Genomic DNA, 19,217 nt, shown 5'->3' with positions numbered 1-19,217 from the left:
CGCGACGGGTGCAACAGCACCCGTCGCACGGCCGCAACACCGCCGGCTCCATTCGGAGCCGGCTCCTGTGTTGCGGCCCTCATTCCCGCTGGGCCGGCGGGCACTAACTTGGTTAGCGCCCGCCGGCCCAGCGGGAATGTCAGAATGGGGGCCGCGGAATTTTGGCCAAATGGCGGTTTCCGCCTGGCGGGCGGCGGTAGATGCCCGCCAAGGTTGGAATGACCCCCATAGTGTCGTTAGGGGGTGCAAGAAAAGCTGATGCGCTACTTTCTTGTAAATCTGGCCAAAAGTGTTATTTATGTAATTCCACAGGCCTCCTTCAGTTAAAAAAATGAAACCAGCAAGGCCAGTTAGTGGATGTACGGTGTCAAATGTGTTTAGCATTGATATACTCTGAATTCTGTTGCTACAATTCCAAATATTCCAACTATGGCAAGCTCATGGTTGACTTTCCCTGGTAATTACCTCAGTGATGCATTTCTTCTAGCATGCAAGCAGCCAAGAGTAATTTCCTGTAAATGCCACATGTGCTTGCCCTTTGAGTTGGATAAATGTAGTACAGCCATTTGACCTGCGTTTGATCTGACTAGCGTGCACAAGCATGTTTTTGGAAACAATTTTTTTTATCAAAACCAGATCTAAAAACATCACCACAGCTGCAATCTGTATCACGGACAGAAAACGCTTGACACTTATTTCTTCTCCAGCTATTCTTGCACACTGCTATAACAGTTTGAACCCTTTGTCTGAAACGAGCTGAACAAATGGATATGTCAGTCTCTCCTCACTTTCAGTTGTCAGTCTCACGTCATTGAGACATAAAATAAATCGCCAGGTTCTTTCATCTTCTATAATCAGTGTTGCACAGCTGAGCACATCCACCACAACGCTCAGAGCTGCCTCTGCCAGCGCTAATTCTAAACGGAAGGGAAACCTTTGTTAGCAAACTACAGACGGCAGTGTTGTTTTTGGTACCTATGTATTTACAAGCCCTCCTCCCCCTTGTGCTGCTTCTAGACAAGCTGTTGTTCAATCCATTTTCTTTCAGAAAGAAAACTTTCATTATGTCAGGACAATGATTTTGAAGATTTGCCTGTTAAAGGTTATTTCTTTTCAAAGTGGATTAGAGGCCACTGAGATAACATCAATGTCCACGTTTTATCAAAACAGAAAGAATGTGTTAAAGAAGAAGGGGTGTTTGTTGCAGAATCGTTCAAGCATTCCCAGCAGGGGTCAAGTGCATGGTGTTGCTCCTTTCAGATTTGAACGAGGGCTACGAAGTAGAATTGAACGCTTAGAGCCATTTGCTGCATACACAACAGCTAAACTGGATTGGAACGCCACTGCTGACAGCAGGAAACAGGCAGCCCTGAAGATTCAAGGATTTAGAACCACGATTAAAACTCTGTACAAATCTCCATCCCACACAGCGCTCGATAAAAAAAATTGTGATGATTTTTCAGCTAAAATGATTGGATTTTCAACATGATACCCTGAAAAAGGATTAGCTCTTTGTTATTGTGTCTAGTATGGTTTTATTAAAAGGAAAAGCTCAGAGAGATGAAATGTTTCCCTGGCTCTAGTGCGACATAAAGAGAAAATCTGTTTTCTCTATAGAAATGGTTCGCATCAGAATGACAACAGTGGCAGGCAGAAATCTGGTTTAGGGATGATGATGACGATGACGATGAAGCCAGATTGACATTAATGGCTTCCCGAAAGCTTCCTCGGTGAAAATACTTTCTGTAGTGGCAAGGCTAAACAGTATCACAAGAAAACCTAAAGGCAACCTAGGAGAATTATGAGAAAACAAAATCTTACGCAGACCTTGGCTTTTTTATTAGGCCTGGGCAGGATTTCAATTGTGCCAGAGTAATCGGAGTCATTGTATTAATTCTATGTTACTCTCTGACAAGGAATTGCTGATAATTACTCAATTGCTTCTGCTTGCGTAATTAAGAGTAATTTGGGGGAGAAAAATCTCACAGCATAAGCACATTTAGTGAGAGAGAGCGGTTGGTCATGCTCGCTATTCATGTTCTGTTGTACTTCTTGTTGTTTTTAGCGCAAACTGCATCCATGCCTCCATTGCGAGGGAGAATTTCTTGCACTAAGAAATACCGTTAAACGCAGAATCACTCTTCTTGCATAATTTAAATGCAATCTCGCAGAATTCTTAGGTAATTCTGTGTGATGAAGCCATACAGAATTACGCATTATGCACCCACCCCTACTTTTTCATTAAAAAAATACAGGTACCTCTGTTCTCTTAAGTGCTGGTTTGTAATTAAATCAGGCTAGAGATTGTCACTGTAAAGGCCAGTTAATGTCAACAATTGGCGATAAGGCTGCTGGTCGTAACAAACATTAAGGGGCCTATTTACAAAGGCGAATATGCATATGTTGGTTTATTCATGTTTAAATGCAATCTCACAACTACAAGTAACTTTACTACTTTTTGCTATTCACCATTTCTGAAGAGTAACTTAACTACTTTACCTAGGTGACGGCTGAGCTAGGGCCCCTAAATCCACAGCTCCCCATCTTGCAAAAAAAAATAAAAGAGTTCTTACTTAGTAAGGACAGTGTTTACATTTTGTCGGACAAAGAAGACTGTCACCCTGGAGGAGGACTTAACATCTGACATGCTGATACTACCCGACGCATCAAATTTAGAATTGACCGCCAATTTGTCAGTTAATTCAAAAACTTTGATAAGAGCCACCTAAATTCTGGTTCTTGTCAATGTCTTTTTACATTTGTCAGACTACTTCATTAACATGACGGAGCCGTGCATAATTTTTAAAAAAATGTTTAAAAACAAAATACTGATTTTGGAAAAAAATGCTCCTCTCACCCTGGGAGTTATCTTCCATGGAAAGGAGGACATTAGATGGTTATCACTGTGCCTTCCCACCATGATTTTACAGGTGGTGACGGGCAGTGAAAACTTACCTCTATGTCCGCGCATCTGAATAACATGGACAGGCACAGAGGTCAGCTGCAGAAGGCCCTTACTCAGTCGGGACATGGGAGAGGTGCAAGCAAGCCACAGATGAGTAGTCTTCCCCACAGTTATGTCAATGCTCCATCCATATATATATATATATATATATATATATATATATATATATATATATATATATATATATATATATAACTCAGGTGGTCAGACTATTATCTTCATGGTAAGGATACTCTGCTGCCACTTTGACAAATTATCCTTACTGCCAAAGATATAAATCTGTACTCATTTTTAAAGTTAATCGACAACTTACGCTGGTTGGTTTTAGCACCTCCAAAAATGCTAGCGTTCAAAGCACAAATAATTATAAAAGTATCTGAAAATTGAAACCAAGATGCGCTTCAGGTGAGCTATAAAGGTGTGTCAAGGCACCAACCGCTTTCTGGTCAGTTCACACATCATTCACACACCACACAGAAGATGTTTATACCATTTGCCACAGGCCCAATCCAACAGACCAGTGCACTCACATCAACATTCCGCTGTCATGTAAGGGCTCATCACATTCATACGCCTCAGGACAGAATCCCCATTTATAGTCACACATGTTGACACTTGATGAATCCACAACCTTCACAAATAAAAAAACTACGTTACCACATTTTTACCACCCGTCAAGTAACTGCCTCCATTTTGAACATTACCAAACACATGCCTAGTGACAGTCACATGAGGCTTAGGAAGTCATGTCTCAAATGCATCTTCAGCGTACTAACTGTGGTAAATTCAACAACTTCCAGTTCATGAATGCAAATTGTTGTTTCTGAGTATGCCTCACGGGTATCCATTCCTCAAACTAAGGCCCACATTTATACTTTTTTAGCACCACATTTTGCAGCACTAAAAAAGTACAAATTTAAACCTAAGTGAGCAAATCTACCTTTGATAGTAAGGCAAACGTGCGGTGGAATACAGCCTAAGTTCCCTAAGGAAAACTTTATAAACTACTAGGAATGGTAGTTTTTGACGTACAGGGTAGTCAGAGAGAATGTAGCATATGTCACGTCCACTGTTATGTGAAGTGCTGTGACTGTAATGCACAAGTCATACAGTAAACTGAACATGTGTTAAGTTATGCCGGAGGATGAACATGGAATACAGGACAAACATTTTACCCATATATGTAGCATTGGGTGCAGACTTCTCTGTAATGTTATGATTTTTTTCTAAAAACACTATTACCCAAGAGGGTGTCCTTTTACCAATGCAAGAGCAGTCAGGACTGATCAATGGAGGAACCTAGTCGAAAAGCCAAGTTTTCAGCTTTGTGCGAAATGCTCTAATTTTAGAGACAGTGCATGTGTGCCGAGGTAGGTCATTCCGCCCTTTCGGAACCAATTAGGAGAAGTCTATTCACCTAGTTCTTGTGCTGCCTATTGTGAGCAAAGGTGTCTGGAAGGTTTCTGAAATCTGCAGCAGTACTGAGGTACTCTGCACCAGTCCTGTATAAACTTTGAATGTGTATTTCAGGAGTTTTCAAAGAGCTGTGCGTTGGGAGTCAGTGAAGCTGTTTCAGGTACCTGGTGCATTCAGTATAATTTGGAGTCAGTTACTTAATTGAGGGAGGGAGTAATTCAGTATCAGGGAGAGTGCGGCACCAATGGCTTTGAATCCGTAAGTGAAGATGAAGTGATAGCATGTGAATCTATACTACCTTTACTATCTACCTTTTACCTATGCAATACCCCTGTGAAAGCACACCTAGCCTAAGCTTGTCTTACCCGTTCATGTCTCTGTCCTCATCAGAGTCCTGACTAATCCTGTAAATGTGCTAACGGAACCTATATCAACGTCTTTGGTCGCCAGCTACTTGAAAATATATAGAAATGTGTCTTTCATATGCTTTCAGTACACTCACTGTGTTAAATGTTAACTCCAACTCCTTCCAGTTTGCGGATGCAAGTTGAGGGTGCCCAAGTATACCTCAAAGGCCTTTTTCCTTGAACTGAGTGAGCATATATACTTTTGAAACTAAAGCAAACAGGCTAGGGAATACTGCTTAAGTTCCCTAAAGTAATGAGCCAAACAAATGTCCCATGGTACTCATTCACTGACACTTATACTTTTGCTTTGAAAGTGTGAAAGCTCAGTTAGTAACTTGTATTTGAAAAAGGGTATAGGACACAAAGGCCCTCATTAAGACTATGGCGGTAAAAAACGCATACCGCCGCAGCGACGGCCTCCAAAAGACTGTTGCCGTGGCTACCAGCAGTCTGCCATATTATGACCACAGCCAGATTTCCACCACAGGAAGTGCGGAAATCTGGCTGTAGCCATACTGGCGGATGGCGGTAAGGTGGCAATGCTACCACCAGCAGAGCCACGCCAGTAGACCGCCGCCAGGCCATATTATGAAAAATAATATGGCCTGCTGGTGTTCCTCTGGCGAGCGCTTCTGGCGGTAGAAGCGCCTCGTCCCGTCCCCTTCCGGAAGACCCCCTGGATCCAGGTAAGAGAGTTTTCTGACAGGGGAGGGGGGTGTTGTGTGTGTGTGGGGGTGTGTGTGCAAGGATGTGTGAGTGCATGCGTGAATGGGGGTGTGTGTTTAGTGTTGTGTGCATGCGTGAATGAAACTGTGTGAGTGCGTGTAAGCATGAAAATGTGAATGCGTGTCTGCGTGTATGTTTAGATGTGTGTGCGGATGTGTGCGTGGATGTCTGTATGTGTGCTTGTATGTATGTGTGGGTGAGTGTGTGTATGCATGTGTGTGTTGGTGGGTGTGGATCTAGGGGGTGGTGGAGGGTGTCTGGGGAGTGTAGGGGGGTGTGGGTCCTCCTATCAGTGACAGGTAAGGATTTCTCTGTCACTGATAGGGCCTACCACCATGGTTTTTGTGGGGTTACGAACGCCACGGAAACCATGGAGGTAGACAGGGTCGTAATGCCGCCGGGGGCACAATAGCAGCCGCCGGGCTGGAGGTGGTTATCTCCAGCCCATTGGGTGCTACCGCCATGGCGGTCGGAGTGGTATATTGGCGGGTTGGCTTCAGCCAACCTGCCAATGTCATAATGTGGCGGTAAGTACCGCCAGCCTGTTGGCGGTTATACCACCACATTAACACCGACCGCCGGGGTCATAATGACCCCCAATATCTTGTATGATGATTGTTTTCACATCTTTAGTATAAGGACAACACACATTTCATTATATATCCAAATTACTGCAGGTGATGCAGTTCTCATACAGTGAACAAGTAAATCTACAACAGCATAGACCAAGACACTGAACAGATCCCAAGGTTGCATAGGATTTTATATCAAACAAACATAAGCAGAGATCCTGTCTGTTCCTATATATTTTTTCCTGGTGAATTATAACATGTTTTGAAAGCAAGCAACTTAGGGTGGAGATGTTGATCTTTCGATTTATAGTTAGTGTTCAGATATCATTAGAACCAAAGTCATCTGACTAAAGCACCTTAAAAAACGTTACATTTTGAGACCTTTATTAAGCTGCATGACTTGCAATCATATTGGTGGCATGACACAATGCGAAGGTGTTCTTTTCCCGTGTAATCCATTTACCTCTATGGGACCGTCTAAGGAAGTGAGTGGCCTGTTTTGCATTGCTGGCCTTGTCTAGGAGTACTCCTGTTTGTGTAGTTGTGACCACTGCTTCATGCAATACAAAGATGTACATGTCCTGAATAATTTGTTTACCGTACTGGAGCTGTTTGAACAACAGAGTGGCCTGATATATACTGTAGATAGACTCTGACTTGAAGTATTCTTGCACAAATTGCTTACAGGGTGCCTTTTTGAAGATCCCAGGATTCCACTGTTCCTAGAGAACTGTAGTCAGTTGACTTTTGTCCTGGTGAGACCCAAAGACATTTGTTTGACTCATTACACTTATTCTGGTTCTCATGGGCAATCAGGGAGGTGGTTATGTTGTATACATAAGTTCCCTAAAAAGCACTTCAAAATCTAGGCAAAACTTTAAATTTTTGCTACACAGAGTACTCCATGACAATTCACTTGTCAATCACCAAACAGAACACTTAACACATTCTGACGGCAGACAGGCTATAAGCAAGTCCATAATTTCCTGAAGTAGAGAAACAAAAGCTCTTCGTCTGCTCGCCTAGTGAAGTAGTATCCAATGGATGGTAGGCATTTATGCACAGCCATTGATAGGTTTACCTTATGGCAGCTCCACCTCAGTCAATTTCCCAATACTTCACTTTTGTCTGGTACTATGTAAAACAAGTAGGAAAACACAGGGCTGTGTGAAATGGGCATGTGGAGAGTAAATCAACTCTCCTACCTCTTTCCTTGCTTTGAACAGACTCTAGAACAACAAACTTGTTGAGTCTTTTTAGCTGGTTCAGGAATGCGATCAGTAGTGTTGATCTTGCAGCCTTGCCACATCCTCCTGAGAATATGAAGTGGAGGCTGCTGCTTCTGTAGCAGTAAGACATTCAATGACAGTCAACTAAAAGTCAAGGAAAGATATCAGTTTTGTTTGGTGGTCTGATGATGAACACGGTTCGCATTGTATGTTGCCATCCAGATCAGGAGGGTAAACAGTTTCTTATACCAAGTGCACATTTTATGACTCACTTTGCATGGCTAAAGAACCTGGATGTTCTTATCCACTCCACCCATTTACTTGTTGTAATCAAGTATACAGGTGGGCTTGTGAACTTCTGCCATCCAACCCCAAACTGTGACGGGGGAAATGCTCTCATCATGAATTGTAGTGAGAATATACACATCATGCTTACCAGAGAACTTCACTACAAGCAGTTTGTTGGAACATAACATAATGACCTGGGATTTTTGGCACTTCTTGCAAACCAGCTTCTTTGGGAATCCTCTACAGTAACAACAAACTGTACCACATTGTCTACATAAAGGTTAAACCTTTGTGAAGAAGTGGCTGGACAAGCTCCCATGCAATCTTTCTTGTGACTCTTTATGTGGGAAGGCAACCTACAGGGTTTAGAGTTGAGTCCTTCCCTGTATACACCCCCAAGCTGTACACCTAGACAGAAGAGTTCTCACACAGCATGTACAACTTGATGCCATAGTGAAATCTTTTGCGCACAATGTACTGTCTGAACATGTAGCTGACCTTTTTACAGGAACAAGGACTCATTGACGGCTATATACTTCCATGAGTATAAATCTATAGAAACCTGGCAGACAAAAGTTCAATGGCAATCTAAGTTTTCAACAATCTGTAATCGTCTGGATGGTCCCGAGACAATGCAGCAGAATTGTCACTGAAATGCAGCATACGCTGCAATAGCATAAAACGATCTAGGCTCATGTACTCACTCGGCCAGCTGACATGACAGATGGGTGGGAGGGGGTTACGAGGGCTCATGTGGAAGCAATTACTCATCTCCCCCACCATCCTTTAAAAAAAATTAATACTACGGTGCTCACACTGGAGGATCCATATAGACCCCTCTGCCAGTGTCTGCCAATGGGTTCAACCCATAGTGGGGAGGGTGTGCTGGTGTTGGCCATTGACAGACACTCGTGCCAATAGGGGTAAGCCAGTTGGTGTTCATCCATTCAACTAGTGCTAATATGTAGGGGCAAAAGGCCAGGAAGGAGTGTCAGGTGAAATATTGAGGAAAATTTGCATGTCATCAGCTTATGTCATTATGTCAAAGCAAAAGGAACTATCAAGAGAGGCCCTATGGGGCATATAGACATTGAAACATGATGGGACTAATGGAGGAACCTTGGGGGACCACACAGGTGATGTGGATTGAGGATGAACATTAAGGGGTTAACAGTACTAATGTGGATCTATCAGGAATGAAGGAGCAAAACCATTTAAGAGCTTGTCCTTTGATACTTACTTGGAACAGCCTTGTAAAGAGAATGGTACAGAAGACTGTGTACAATAATGTAGACAAATCTAGTAGGACCAGGACTGTCTGCCCTGGTACAAAATTAAATGGATATTTTTGGGAACAGCTGTTAGTGTGATTTCAGTACTGAGGGCAGGCAGATTGCATTGAGTTCAAACAGTTATGATCCTCCAGACAATGAGAGAGATGGATTTTGTGTTTTTTAACGATCCTGAATAAGTAAGGCAGGAGAGAGATGGGCTTCAAATTGCTAAGAATAGATGGTTTAGCCACAGGTTTTTTGAAAAGAGGAAAAACAAGAATGTGCTTCACAAGTTCTCTGTATGGCAGTGCAAGTGCATTTTTAAATAATGAAAATTAATGCAATTAACATGCACAAATAACATATACGCCTCAGATGAAAAGCCCCATTTTAAAAGCAAGTGAGAGCACTAAGCTTTCACAGTTACGTTTATTGTCAGAAAAGCTGCAGAATTCATTTTTCTTTTCTTTTCACAAAACGTGAACTAGGTCAGCAATGTGAAACGTTAAACTGATGATGACACAAATGTGCTGATAAATGAATGACAATAGAAAATGTTAGCTTTTGACCTTTTTAAAAGCATATTTTTACAGAATAAAATAATATATTAAAATGTTTAGTTTAATTTCTGCAGAATATTCCTGTTTGAACAATAAGGGTCTCATTACGAGGCTGGCGGTCTGAGACTGTCAGCCTCTCCATGGCAGATGGACTGCCGCACTCCAGGCAATCTGACCGCGACATTATGATCTTGGTGATTGGACCTCCAGGGGACCGCAGCCACCACCAGGAATAAGGTTCCCAATGGGGTGGCGGCGGTCGGAGTCGTGCTCAGCCATGGCAGCGCTGAGTTCAGCAACGCCATGCTGATCACAAGTCCATTTTCCATCAGACTTTTCATGGCGGGGACCCCACCATGAAAAGGCTGGTGGAAACCCAGGGCTTGGGGCCACAGTGGGGCCCCTGCACTGCCCACGACTATGGGCACCACTGACCAGCACCCTCAGAATACACTCTGTCTGCTAAAATAGACAGTGTGTTTTCTGAGGGTGTGGGAGCACCCTCTGTACGGCGACATTGTCCTCAACTCCATGAGGAGCCAAGTCAAATGCTGCTGCATGGTTTCCACTAGGCTCACCTGCAGAAACCTCTGAATTCAGAGGTTTCTTCTGGTCAGCCCAGTGGAAACCTTGTAATCAATCCGGGAAGGGGAGACCACCAGCTCTGCAGCAGTCTCCTCTCCACAGGGCTGACAGGCTGACGAGCTGACGGTCAGCCCGCTAACCTCATAATGAGGCCCTAAGTTTTGTTAGTTTAGATGGATGAGAAACCTATGAGCTCATAGAGTGATGAAGAGGCCAAACCATGACATGTATTTGTCTCATAGTAAGTAAATGGCGAGAACTCCCTAACATCTGTAAGTTGTAATGATGGCCACTGTACTCACCCCCTTGTGGCTGCTGTGAGGCCCTCAAGCGCCCATCTGGCTCAGGATAGGCCACCGCCAGTATTGGGGCCATCAGGGGGGTCAGGGTTTGATGAGCACCCTCTCCTCGTTGGGAGGCCATCCCCAGCTGGGCCTCCACCGTTTTCCATGCCCAGTGTCTCAGGTGCTCCCACCATTTCCAACAGTGGGTCCACTGCCTGCCATAGACCCCCAGGGTCTGCACGTCCTTGGCAATGGCACACCATATATCCTTCATTTGATGGGCGCTGACCTGCAGAGGAAATACCCACAGGAAACTAGAATTAGTCAAACAATCCTGCCTGTTACACTTATGGCCCACCATACCCCTTTACGTCACCATTTACACACACATGGCCCAGCACACAACCAATACGTCACCTAGAGGACATCCACCCACCCCCCTTACATGAGGTCTTCACACACACCACTCCATGCATTCATGCCTCATGCATCGTGCCCACAGTGTACTCACCTGATGATCTGGAGGCCCATACAGGAGTCCATAATGGGGTAGGATCCCATCCACCAGTCTATCAAACTCTACCAAAGTGAAGGCTGGGGCCCTTTCCCCAGTCACAAAGGCCATGGTAGGTTCTAGACACAGGTCACAGCAGCACATGCAATGTAGGTCCTCTCCTGTTGAAGATCAGGTAGCGAGTGAGGGATGAGATAGAAAATGGAGGTCACGTCTGCGACGGTGCATACCGTCACCGCCGGCGTAGATCACCATTGCCCACTGTAACCCATAGGGCCCAATGTTAACCAATGAGGAGTTGCACGGAGGTTCCCAACCGCTTCCCGCAACGGCACACAACATCAGCGGAATTACCACACTTCCACATATCCCTCCACACAGGACAGGTGGATGCCATTTCGGGGGGGGGGGCAGGCCCTGGATAATTGCTGCATCACTGGTGAAATTAGGACATACTGTACAAATCACACTTACCCATTACAAGTTCACAGCATACAAAGTTCTGTTGTAGCCCCATTGTTCAGTTTGTGACCGGCTCCTCACTCTTTTGCCCCATAGAATCCTATCGCTGTGGATGAATAGGAGGTGGAGATATACCCCAGTGGACAGACCCCTGGTGGACTTGGCAACAATGGAGGACAGGCACATTATCCTCACCTATAGATTTGACAGGGCCACAATCACTGAGCTCTGTGCCCAATTGGAGCCTGACCTGATATCTGCTATCCGTCACCCCACTGGGATCCCCCCTCTTGTGCAAGTTCTATTAGTGCTCCATTTCCTGACAACTGGTTCTTTTCAAGTGACAGTGGGCTTGGCAGCAGGAACGTCACAGCCAATCTTCTCAATAGTGCTAACAAGAGTGTTGTCTGTCCTGATTAAACACATGTGAAGCTACATTGTATTTCCCCAGGTTGAAGATTTGGCCACAGTGAAGGTCGAGTTCTATGCAATGGGACATATACCCAACATAATTAGGGCGATTGATGGAACACATATTGCATTTATCCCCCCCTGCCAGAATGAACTAGTGTTCAGAAATCTGAAGAGTTTCCACTCTATGAATGTTCAGATGGTGTGCTTGGTGGACCAGTATATCTCAAACGTCAATGGTAAGTACCCTGGATCGGTGCATGATGCCTTTGTCCTAAGGAATAGCAGCATCCCAAATGTGATGGCCCAACTACAGAGGCACAGGGTTTGGTTAATAGGTGAGCCCTGGTTCCCGGCCAGTATATGTTGGTGTATGGGTATGGTGTGGGCCATAAGGGATAGTGTGTGGCTAAATGTTATCTCTCAAAATTTGCAGGTGACTCTGGTTACCCTAACCTATCATGGCTGCTGACCCCTGTGAGGCATGCCAGTACAAGGGCAGAAGAACGTTATAATGAGGTACATGGGCAAACCAGAAGGATAATAGAAAGGACCTTCGGCCTCCTGAAGGCCAGGTTCAGGTGCCTCCATCTAACAGGTGGATCCCTGTGCTACTCACCCAAGAAGGTCTGCCAGATAGTAGTAGCATGCTGCATGTTGCACAACCTTGCCCTGAGACGCCATGTGCCTTTTCTGCAGGAGGAGGAGGGTGGAGATGGCCCCTGTGGACAGTGAGGATGAGGATGCAGAGGATGAGGACAACAGAACATTAGTGATTAGACAATACTTCCAATGACACACAGGTAAGACAGTGTTACTTCACATTTCAATGACATTTGTTGGAATTTCTGTGGCACTGGCATGCTGTTTTTTCCCACTTCTATGCCCACTTACTGTACCCTTTGGCAATTCATTTTGCAAATTTTGGTGACCTCACATATGCTCCTGGTGTCATCACTGCAGCCAGCTACAGGTTATTAATCTATGCTCATTTTTTGTACAGTTGAATTGCAATGTTTGTACCTGTTTAAATGAATACATAAATTTGACATACTCCAAACTTCTTATTTTTTCCATGGGTGTTTATTGAAGTGATAAAATATTGAGGGGCAAGTGCAGTGGGATGGGGTGATGATGGAGGAAAGTCCAGGGTATTGTTCCAGTCTGTTTGTAGCAGAGGTGCATTGCCCAAGGAGAAATAGGAAGGGGAGCAATGGCAGTTCAAGGTGGACAGGATGACTGAGTGGGACACAAGGATGAGAGTCTCATGTCCTGGCAGGGGTCTTGGCTAGTGTCTCTAGCTTCTGTCTGGATATCAGGGAACTTTTGTGGGGTGGTTCTCCTTTTGCAGGGGGAGGGGTGCTGGTGGCCTGTGAGTCCTGTGGCAGGGCCTCCTGGCCACTAGCAGCAGTGGAGGTGGAAGGCTGTTCAGATGTCTGGCTAGTGGCAGGGGCTGCTGTTGTGTGACTGCCTCCCTCATATCGGCCATGTCTGCCAACACCCCTGCTCTGGAGATCAGGGTATTGTTGATTGTTGATTGCCTGCAAGTCCTCCCTTATACCCTAGTACTGTCTCTCCTGCAGCCGCCTGTTCTCCCGCACGTTGTCCAGGATCTGGCCCATCGTGTCCTGGGAATGTTGATATGCTCCCAGGACCTCTGCAAGTGCCTCCTGGAGAGTCAGGTCCCTGGGCCTGTCCTCCCCCTGGTGCACAGCACTCCTCCCAGTTTACCTGTTGGTCTGTGCCTCTGTCCCCTGAACCGTGTGCCCACTGCCACTGACCCCAGGTCCCTGATTGTCATGGGTATGAGGTGTGTCCTGGGGTCCCTGTAGAGGTGGACCCACTGCTGATTGACATGTCCTCAGGACAGAGGTATGGGTATGCTGGGTGGGTGTTGTGGTGGTGTTTCCTGATGGGGAAGGCTCTGTGGTGGTGTGTGACTGGGCCTGGGTAACCTGATGGGCCAGGTTGGTCATCCAGATCCTGAAGACCAGAGTTGTTGTCATCACTGTGGGCTCCTTCAGTTGGGGGACTAGATATTGCTGGCACCTCCTCTCTGGTGACATTGGCTGGGGTACCTGTGGGGATGTCAATGATGTGTTATGGTTTCTGTGCCTGACATAATGTGCATCTGTGGCTTACCCTCTTTGGTTGGATTTGCCCTGGAAGCTTTCACTTGTGCACGTTGGTGTATGGTGGGATGATTAGTTCTCTATAGTGTGCATGCTTTAGTGATGAGTGTCCATTCAGAGCTGTGAGTGGCTTCCATGCATTGGTGGAGCATGTGGGGTTTGGCATTGGGATGAGTGAGATGTGATGGTGGGGTGTGTGGATAGTGGTGGAGTGATGAGAGTGAGCGTGGGATATGTAATGGCATGCAGGTAGGGTGTAGTAGTAGTAGTGAGTTGACTTACCAGAGTCCAGTCCTCCTCCTACTCTGGCCAGGCCCTCAGGATGCAGGATTGCCAAGACTTGTTCATCCCATGCTGTTAGTTGTGGGGGAGGAGGTTGGGGTCCACCGCCAGTCCTCTGTATAGTGAGTTGATATCTTGCTGCAATGGAACGTACCTTACCCCATAGGTCGTTCCACCTCTTCTTGATGTCATCCCTAGTTCTCAGGTGCTGTCCCACGGCATTGATCCTGTCCACGATTCTCCGCCAAAGCTCCATCTTTTTAGCTATCGATATCTGCTGCACCTGTGCTCCAAATAGCTGTGGTACAACCCTGATGATTTCCTCCACCATGACTCTTAGCTCCTCCTTTGTGAAGCAGGGGTGTCTTTGTGGTGCCATGGGTGTTGTGTGAGGTATGTAGGTAAGGGTGTTTGGGTAATGGATTGGGGTGTGTGATGTGGGGTGCGTGAGTGGTATATAGGTGTGAGTAGTGTGTGGCTCTGGTTGTGTCTGTGGTCTTGCTGTCTCTCTGGTGGCAATGATTTGTAATGGTGAAGGGCTGTGGGTAGTGTGGGTCTGTGTTTTATAGTGGTGTGAGTGGGTGTGTGTGGTGTGTGTATGGGTGTCAGGTGTGTGTAGTTTGAATTGTCCAATGTGGTGGTGTTTGAGTGGCGATTTTGAGCGCGGCGGTATGTACCACCAATGGTTTACCACCGTTGAATGTCTACTGTGGAGATTCATGGGTCATAATGTGGTGCCCGTTGTTCTGTTGGCGTAACGGTGTGGGTTTTGATACCGCCAGTTTATCACTGACCTTTGGGCTGGCGGATTTGTGTATGTGGCTGAATAGTGACGGATTGGTGTATGTGTGTCATTATATGGTGAACGGATATCTGCTGCTGCGGTGGTAAGTTGGCAGCAGTCAGCGTGGTGGTAAGTGGGATTTACCGCCAATGTCATAATGAGGGCCTATCTCTTGACTGCTTAGACAACAGAAGCTTTCCTGTTCCCATGATGACTCTACAAGTTCATTGGATGAGGTGATTGAAGGCTGCAACAACTTGTTTCAACTATTTATATGAAACCGTTATAGATGTGCTTGGTTCTAGAGCAGGCTGTTCAGACTTTCAGACTCTCTTTGCTGACTCCACAGGCCTCTCTACAAGGACCTTTGCAGATGCTTCCCTGATTCATTCTGAGATACCCCTCCATTTTCCTTGCCTGAATCTATGCTGCTCTGAGACTCGATTGTGTTTTTGAACCTCTCTTTATGGGAAGCTCTGACTTTTGATTAATAAATCTTCATGATTTCACCTTTTGATTTAGAGCACTTTATGGGCCCTAACTGATTCTTTTCTCTCAGTCTCTATAGCTTAGAATAGGGACTTTTCCTTTATGGAATGCACTTTATGCACTCACTCTGCTTTTAATGATTTGTATTGATTGATTTTTGGGATGGTGATTAATAAAGATTTACTTACTAAAAGATTTTAAATAAAGTTTTGAAGCTCCCATCATTTACTCCCTAGAGATTTGAAATTGAAACTGTGATGAAAAAGTTGATTTGGATTTGCAGCTCCTGATTCATTCTTACTTACCTCCAAGGTCTTTCGGCCTGGGGCCAGTAACAGGGTTCTGCTGATTTAATGAGTTAGTAGGATTATGCCATAAACCAAATATTTATTTAAAGGTTTCTGCTTCACCAGTAGCGGAGTTAATTGATAAGTTACATAGTTTAATACATACTGGGCCAATTACCTCTAAAGCCTTTGAGATAGTGTATGGAGGGCATGGATATGAAGGGGCTCTGGATTTGACTAAGGCTAAATAATCATAGTATAAGTTTGTCTGAATGGGGGTGAAAAGGGATATCATCAATGGATACTACTACTAAACCAAACAAAGAAGCTAGAGAAGTATCTACTTGATCCTGAATACTGCTGGTTCCTGGAGAACAGATAACTCTTATCCAGATCATGCAGGTCACACATCAACAAACAGGGATTAATTTGAGGTTGATTCCACTTCTGGAGAAAGGGACAGATCCAGATCCCTGATGAAGAAATCTTCTTCAGCTCTATGAGATGGAAAGCGTCTGCTAACATACTGACCCCTTCCATCCAAATTGTCATTGACCTGTTCCTTTGTTAGCAGTACCCTTGTCCCCTTATTTCTGTTGTTTAGTGTGAGGTTGAAGTCAATGCATAATGTTCTGCCTGATGGTCGATGTACCAGTCCTTTTCTGGCAATACTTGGGTTTATGCCCCTGACCACGGGTTCTATGTGTAATCACCTAACAGCACCTACGTGTGCTGATGGATGGCCCCTGATCATCCCTGAAGCCAGCTCCAATCCCACACTTAACCCCCCTAAAATATTATCATACTTGCTTCTATTTGGAATCTTTTGTCCTCCATTTCTGACACTAAGAACATGGGCAGTTTGGCATATGCCATTCCAGTGCTTCACAGGGTGCATGTGCCCAGCCTGGCTCCTACACTACCCTGCTTTTATCATTCATCTGGTTACATGTAAGTTTAGAATGGCACAGCACATCTCACTGCCTCCCCCATCACCCATTCAGCTCATTGGATGCCTGATCCTCTTCACATTTCTCACTTCTATACTTTTTAAAATTTCTCACTTCTATAGCTTTGTTTTCATCAACCCCTGCTCCCAGCATTTTCCCACTGCCCAATACTCAATGTACCACTGTTCTCCTCTTCTCTTCTTTGTCTTTGAGGCTAATGCAGAGGGTTTTTGCATCTTCTGCCTCTTCTTTTACCAGCCTAGTTACAGTAGCCAGATCTTTCTTAGTCATAGCTGCTTAACCACACGCTCTCTCTCGGCTCACTGGTGCTCCCTCCCATACTATGGCACATTTATGTGTCCACTCTTACGGGACATAGACATGAGTCCCACCCCACATATTCCTGCCACTACAGTATTGAACAGGCCACCTTTACTCAAGATTCTCACTATTATCACACTAATTAAAAATGCCCCATAATATCAACCAGAGAAAGGTTGTCTCAGACTTCACCTCCACATAGCCTTTATTCTAGAATCTTATATATTCCCATTTAAAATAGATAAACTGAGAATAGACTAGGTGGAGAATGTACTGTATGCTTGCAATCTTTACACTACATACTGCCTCATTGTCCTCTGGATTTGAGAAGAGTGGTGTGACTTTCCAGTATTACAAATCAAATCACTGCCTCTCTGTATACTAAGGATTTGGATTGATCCAGCTGGTGGCTATTTTTTTGCCAATATATCTTCCAAGTGCTTTGATCAAAAGTGGGTCATTTCCAGGACTGCCCACTTTCACCACTCATTTTCTTGCTAGCTGTTGGCACTTGGTGACAGCTTTCAAGTACTAATGATACATTGCAGACTTTCAAATCATCACTGGTGAGAATAATCTGTTATCATATATGAAAATATCCTGTTGACTTTATCTTTACACCTCAGTACTTGCACTCCTCTCATTCAGTTCCACTTTCTGCATCTTCTCATGCTAGTAGCTTTAGTGGAGTAAGAGCCAGGTTCTCTCTAGCCAAATTCACCTCAAAATTCTTGGGAGGCCATCTGTTCAAAGAGTGCCTTCAAACTTTAAATATTTAGGAATCCTATTTATTGGAGGCCACTACCTCTAGTGATGCTCCTTGTTGGCTCAAGCTCCCTTTGTACGTATAGATTAAAGTTCAAGCATTGAAGGTCACTATGCACAAAGATTTAATTGCATTTTTCTAGTGCAGTCCTTGAAGGTTTAAATATCTCTTTCAACAATACATGCCATTATTGAACAAGTTGCGTCTTCAAAGCTGCACACAACAACACCATCATGAGGCCGGCAGCTCTTACATATGGAATCCTACTACTCAGCATATTCTTTTTGATTCCACTCACATGCGTACAGTGGATGATCAAAAAAAGAGAATGGCTTTTATCGGAGGAGACATTTCTGGGTAGCCAGACATGACTGATACTCTTGTAAGTATGTTTCATGCACTCGTCTGTGTGGACTTCAGGAGTGGCTCAGTTTGAAAGCCAACCCAAATCTTGAACTCTCTGCTCAATTGTGAGAATTCCTCTAGTTCTAATTCTTGGGTGTGACTAATTTTTACAAACACACCCATTCAGATTCTCTTTGATTGCCTTTCAGACATCTGAACAGGAGGCAACAGCATCTCTTCATGCCCCAGATCTTTAGTTGGCAGACCAATTAATTCCAGTAATTTCTGCAATGGGGGGTGGAGATCTGTATCTCAATCATTGAGTCTAATCATTAAGTAACACCTCCCATTGGTTGTATGGACATTTGTTTTACAACAAGGAGAGTTGGTAAGGAGCAATCTGTTACATCAAACACCATAAGCACTGAGGCTTCACAAGAATAATAACGATAGTTGGTTTGAGCTAAAGGGTTTTACTAGTAAATTAATTTAAAATAGATTTTTTCATTTAGTACATATTACAATGTAGTCATCATCATTACAAATTCAAATAATCAATGAGTCAGTATTTAAAAAAAAGACACATACCACATTAGTAAGAATTACAAATAAAATAGAGAGAATACAGCAAGTGTGTTCCATGAATGAAACCCCTTGTCTAACTTAATAGGAGTTTAAGCATAAATGAACAGTTTTTCAGTAAGCAAGGTAAGGTGTCAGTTTCAGAAACCCAAATGAAGAGTCCTGACGAGAAGATGAAAATGCAGAGGAATGAAGCCTTAGCACTTAAGCGCTGGAAAGATGGCAAGCTGGATTGTATTCTCAGCTATAAATAAGAAGGTGTACTTAGCCTCTGAGAAAAAGAAGGGCTCAGATGGGGACTCTTCTTTCCTTTTATGATCTACCTAACTAAGGAACACACACTTACATAATTCTATTAAAGCGTACTTGTAACAAATATTACATTCCCCATACCCAATAACCAACAATCCTCAGCAAACTCTGGGAGCAGGCAAACTTCTTAGTTTCTCATCATAACGTCCTTAAAACCATACACTGTCCATATTTTGTGGTTCAAATAGTTCTTCACAGAAATAATTTTCCCTGCCATCTCCCCGCTCACTGTGGTAACCTCACTATCAGTTGTCTAATACATAATAAAATGCCT

This window comes from Pleurodeles waltl, chromosome 1_1 (assembly GCF_031143425.1).
Source record: "Pleurodeles waltl isolate 20211129_DDA chromosome 1_1, aPleWal1.hap1.20221129, whole genome shotgun sequence".
NCBI lineage: Eukaryota > Metazoa > Chordata > Amphibia > Caudata > Salamandridae > Pleurodeles > Pleurodeles waltl.
The sequence above is the reverse complement of the archived record's forward strand: the minus strand, read 5'-3'. Positions refer to the sequence as shown.